This window comes from Mesitornis unicolor, unplaced genomic scaffold, assembly GCF_000695765.1.
Source record: "Mesitornis unicolor isolate BGI_N332 unplaced genomic scaffold, ASM69576v1 scaffold5173, whole genome shotgun sequence".
Taxonomy (NCBI): Eukaryota; Metazoa; Chordata; class Aves; order Mesitornithiformes; family Mesitornithidae; genus Mesitornis; species Mesitornis unicolor.
In genome coordinates, this window is record NW_010172490.1 from 22198 (window position 1) to 28197 (window position 6000).

Consider the following 6000-nt stretch of genomic DNA (forward strand, 5'->3'; position numbering starts at 1 on the left):
TTCCCAGCTCCCTGCAGAACCCCGCCAGCTGCGAGGGACCAAGAGACACGGCTGCCCGCTGCAGCCCCCATCACTCCGATGGACAGCATCGGGAGTGGGGCACCCCTCAAAACACAGGTGGGAGGGGGTGGCAACCCCCAGGCCCGCCCAAGCTGCCCTGGTTGTGGTTTGCAGAGTGAAGGAGGGAGGAGGCGCCCGGCAGCCCATGGGGCTGCCCACCCCACAGCGCAGCCCCATCCCGTGCACCACCCGCTCCGCTGCGCTGCCTCCACCGCGCTCCTCATCCGTGCACCTGCTCCCTTCTTGCCAGGGAATGCGGCGCTTGCTGCCAGCTGAGGAGCAAGTGCAGGAAAGGTCTGGCTGCTCTCTCCCCCTGGGCACCAGCCGCTGGCTTTGGGCTGGAGCAGCTCCTGCATTTCATCCTCTGCAGCCCAACTCAGTGCCCCGCCAAGAGGTGGACATCTGCTCACCCCAGACACCCGAACAACCCTCCGAAGGATCCCTCTTTCCTCCTGAACGGAAATCTTGGGAAGGTCTTGGCTGTGACCTGTGGTATGGAAGCCACAGCCCTTCGTCCTGTCACCCACAGCACCGCCTATTGTAGCTGGAAGCATCTGAGGGCTGCATCCCTTGTTTGTGGACCAGCCCCAGGGAGCACATCATCCTGTGATCCCAACAGCACCCACGCTGGGATAGCAGCAGGCAAAAAACCCAAAACACTGTTGGACCCAGAGTGTTTCCAGCTCATGGTATCAAGGGGTAAAAGGGAGCAGAGCTTACAGCAGAGAAGGCAGCTGGGAGGTGATGAGGCAGGAGGAGACAGGAAGAGCTGCCATGAACCTACGAGTCTTCTCTCATCACAAATTCAGAGTCTTCAACATTTCCTTTCCCTTGAACCCAGAACAAAGAGCCAAGATGTCAATATTTGGTATAGAACAAAAAAAATTCCATATGTCGTGCTTTAGAAACATCAAGATGCTTTACTTTGATAGTTTTGCAGTCCTGCGCTGTGAATATGAAATCGCCTACAGGTAAACGTAACACCAGCAGGTGAAAATATGTAAATGGAAACTTGTTTTTAAAATTCCACCATGAAGTGAAAACACTGAAATAATCTCCCTTTGTCCAACTTGTTACTGCATTTCTCCAATTCACAGTCCCATGAACACCGATCCATTTTCATTAAGCTTTCCCTTTTCAATGAAATGAGATGTTGCTTGGAACATAGCGCTCATGCCAGCAAAGCGGGGATGAAGGTCTGCTTCTCTCTGACTGCTGAACTGCAGTGCCCGCGTGCTGCCGTGGGCTGAGGGACCAGGACAGCTTGGCTGTTGGCTGGGGTGGGAGTTACAAGATGCCCAGGGGGTACAAAAGGCCATTTGGAAGCACATGCCGAGTATCTGAGGGTTTTCCAGGTTGCTTTTCAGTTTCTCTCACAAGCCACATCCCAAGTCTGCTCAGTTTAGTTTTCTCCTCATTACAGGGACAGGAATTACACTGCTTCTGGTTGGTTTTCACCTGCCTTCTCCAGAAGGGTTAATCCATCCCGAGTCTGTATCTCTTGCTGATACCTGAGGCTCGGGCAGGTCTTGGCTTGACCCAGCCTGCCTGGGTATCCCAGACTGTCAGTGTTCCTTAGTGCTGGGAGATGGTCCTCCATGGGATCTTCATTGCAACGTGCCAGCAAAAAGTCACTGTCAGCCACAGGAGACTCTGAGGTGGTAACTGGGGTGCTAAATTAGGAATCAAACCCAAGCACCTGAACTTCAAGCTTCTGCTGACAAGGATGCATTAAGGATGCAGAGAGTGCCTGGGTCCTCATGGAGTGCCTGTATGGAGTCAGCAGCTCTGCGGATGGTCTTTGTAGGGCTCCTTTGGAGGAAACCAAATCCGTGAAGGTGAGAAACTCTCATTATACCTGATATTTTAGGGGTGACAAAAAACCCCCTCGGAGCCGTTAAATGGTGAACATAGATAAACCCATGAACCCACTGCAGAGTGTGAGTCACAGCCCAGCTCTTCCAGTGCCTCTCACCAGCCTCATCGCTCACTCTGGGGACCCCAACCCCATAAATGTTTCTCCTTGCTCCTGGTACGGCTGCCGTTCTCCCAGGAAATCCAAGCATTTCCAAGGGTGAGACCAAGCACTGCTGGGTGTACAGGGCAGGAACAGCCTTTCCCATCAGTCTTCCAGCAGGGAAGAAGCTCAAGCAGAGAGACAGCCCTTAGTGCATCAGTCTGGACACCTGGGCCTAGGGTGGCTTTGGAAATCCTGTGTCCGTCGTGGCTTGAGAAGTGGAAGGGTCTGGGGGCTCTTTGGGGTGAGTCCGCACCTTTGTGGTGTGTTTGGATGGGTTCTGGTGCAATGCTGGGGTTCCTGTGGTGACCACAGCATGAGGAGGAACCTGTGGATGGGCCCTGGTACTGGGCAAGCATCAGCCACAGGATGGTCACTCACTGCTCTTCACAAAATCACCTGCATTGGGAGAGCAGGGATGCCCGCAGGAAGGAGTTCATTCACACCTTGCACTGAGACTCTGCATTTTCGGTTGCTCCCTCTGTCTCCCAAGGGTGTGTGACTGTCACCTAGCACCCAAAGGCACGCAGAGGTCCCTGTCACCCCTGGAGGAGATCCCATCTCCTTCTCAACACCCTTCACCCCAACACATCAGCACCAGTCCTGCCCTTCTACTGGTGCCCCAGCTCTTGGGGTGCTTCCCATCTATGGGGGGCTGTGGTGGGGTCTGTCCTCCTTTTTCCCAAGGTGAGGGCTGCAGAGGAGCAGAGTCTGGTGCAGACAAATAGGGAGGGTTTGGGGCTGAGGGGAGCTGCCTTTAGCACTGCTGCTTACCTTACTCCAGGCATCAGCTGCAGCTCTGGGTTCAGCCTTCAGACGCTGCCGCCTCACCCACCCAGAACATTGCAGGTGCTTAGCAAATGCAAATATCAAGAAAGAGGCATCTTGCACTCACTCCTTCCCTGCACTGGATGTTGTGTGACCAGGAAAGTGTCTGCCCGGCTTCACATCAGAGCATCTCTGCCTCCTGCGGATCCCTATCATGGGTCTGCGCAGCACCTGATCTCAGAGGGCAGCTCAGAGGAGAGCATGGGCGATGTGGGGTCCTGGTGCCAAACTCACAGTGCAATGCTAAATTCCAGGCGATGGCTCAAAATGTCTGTGCAAAGTGAGAACAGCGCTGAGAGCTCCTGGTCTCATTCACCTCATGGAAACAGCACAGGGAACAAGAAGCTTTCTGTCTGAACCAGCTCCTGAGGTACCTGGTGATACCTTTTCCCCAAATCCTGCTGTGACAGCAACAGCCAGACAGCCTCATCAGCTGCCTCCTGCCCAGGTCTTGCTGTCTTTCCAGGACAGAGCGGCAGTGCTGCATGCAGTGAGCTGTGCAGTGTCCCCCTGACCTCACTGCAAGGGGTGCGTGGGACCTGGGCAAGGACACAGTGGTCACCAGTGCTTCTGGGGATGGGGCACAGAGCAGGGGTGCTGTGGGGACTTGGGACATCGGGGAAGTGAGGGATGGCTCCTCTGGCTGGTGTGAGGAGCCATGGTGGTGTCTGGTACCCTACAGGTCTGTGTCCTCCATCCTGATCACCTCCACTGCCATATCCCCATTGCCTTGCATGCTCCCTTCTCCCTCACTACACCACACGCTGCTCCACCTGTGCCCCACGCAATGCTCATAACCAGTAGGTTTGATCATTCTTCGTAAGGGAAGGAGAAATGGAGGAAAGTTACTTCTGTTTCTACCGACTTGGAGGGTGTAGAGAAGACAGAGCCAAACTCTCCTTGAAGTTGTGCAGGGGAAGGATGAGATGTAATGGGCACAAGCTGGAATACGGGAAACTGCGATTAGATATTAAGAAAAACATTTCCCATGCGGATGGTCAAAAATAGAAGAGTGAGAGAATCTTAGAGATACTCAAAACCCGACCGGACAAGGTTCTGACCAACCTCACAAGCTGGACCTGTTTTGTGGATCCTGTGTGTATCACAGACCTCCAGACGTGTTTTCCTGACAGATATTTTACAACTCCGGGCAATCCTTCCAGTTCCTCCCCATGTCCCCGTGTCCAGGTTGGGGATAAGGCACTGAAAGATGCATCATTCCCAACCCATATGTGTGCAGGTAGGCCAGGGCATGTGTGTGCTGACCTGAACGCATGACCATGACACTGCTGCTGTCTCCTTTCCATCTGTGGGTGCTACCAAGGGTGTCCTCTGCTGACTACAGGCACTCCATTTCTTTGAGACCCCAATTTCCAGCCAGCTGTGGTTGTACAGGGCAGTGTGTCCCTGGGAGGGACATGGCAAGCACCAGCAACACAGTGTCATTGGTTTTGGTGACACAGGAGCAGCCTCAGCAAATCAGAGCATCCCTTCACCCCCAGCATTGCCCCCAGTGCCCTGTGTCAGGGGCTGGCAGCCAGATGCAGGGGGGCAGAGGGGTGAGGATGGCATCCCAGGGCAGGGGGGTCACTGCACCCAGATCACAGCCCTTTCCCAGTGCCCAGGCAGTGGGTGATGGGGACATGGACAGCCGAGGACTGCCTCAGCCCATGAGATGTGGCATTTCCATGCCTCAGATTCCCTAGGGTATGGAAAAAGCAACTCTCCTACATGTGGTGCTGGCTGTGGAAGACAGAGCCGTGGTATTTGACACACTGCTGTTGGGACTCACTGGAACATCAGCTAAAGGTTAACTTTCCTCTCTGAATAGCTCAACACTTTTGGGTTGATGTATATGATCTATATGAGCCAGGCCATAGGTTCTCTGGCTGTACCTGAATAGGAGAGAGTGTGCTGATCTGTAGTGTGTCATGGCTGGACTCTAAGGCCAGCCTAAGACACAGTTCACCCCTCTAAATATGCCATGCGTTAAGCAGCCCTTTGCCAGCCCCTGTGTGATAAGCCAGGCAGGGTGGTCTGTGCTGCTCCAGAGAAACGGGCTGACAGAGCCAGCATGAGTCCTGATGGAGCTCAGGCTGCCATGCAGATGTCACCTACCATGGACAACCCCACCTGAGCTGCCTGCCAAGGTGGCACCAGCCCATCTAAGCTGGAGAGATGCCCCTGGGGAGAGGGGATCTGCTTCTCTCCCACCTCCCTGACCACAGCTGCAGGCTCGCTGGCAGTGCCTTCAACAGAAAAGGTTGGGTTTTCCAGGATCAGTCTCAGGTTCAGGGACGTGTGGGAGTGAGCAAGGACAGGGTTTTTGGAGAGAGACAGAGGCACAGCATTGTCAGGATGGGGCATGAATGAGAGCTCATTAGTGGTGAGGCAGTGCCTAATCAGAGGTTATTACAAGGATTCTTTATTTTGCACCTGAGACAGTCCTGTTCTTTACAGAAAAAGCACCAGTAATTTGCTTAGAAGACAGGGCACAGAGCAAAGGAGCTGGAAACTTTTGGGAGCAGCTGCCTTTCAGGTCCATGCTCCTTGTTGCCATTACAGGGCTTGCTTTTCAGCACTTGCAGCTCTCCAAAAAAAAATCTAGTCCTTTCTTTACATATCTGAATGTGGATTTAAAGCCTAAATTTACATGTGGAGCTTAGATCTCTCTCAAATATCCATACTTTCTACAAAATTTATGTTCATCTTTGAAAAACCAGCCCTGACTGCACACATTATAACTGAAAAACCTTACGTGACTTACTGAAGGTAGCCCAAGAAGGTAATGACAGAAACAGGGCTCTCCAGGTCCTCCTCCAATAGCTCCTCCAATAACTCCCAGTTCATACTGCCTTCCTGCCTCTACTGCATCTCGTTAATTCACAGGCAATGTTTAACGGATAGGCAGAAAATGGGCTGGTTTTCCCCAGATAGGTCCAGCCCTAAGGGGAGGAGGAAAATTCGGGACCCTCCAACACCTCCCTGGCTCGACCCCATGGATTTCGCCTCCGGAGGATCCCTCCAGCCCCGCTTCTCCCGCACGGTGTGGGCTGCGGAGCTGGCACTGCCGGTGCCTTCCCGGCAAACGGCTG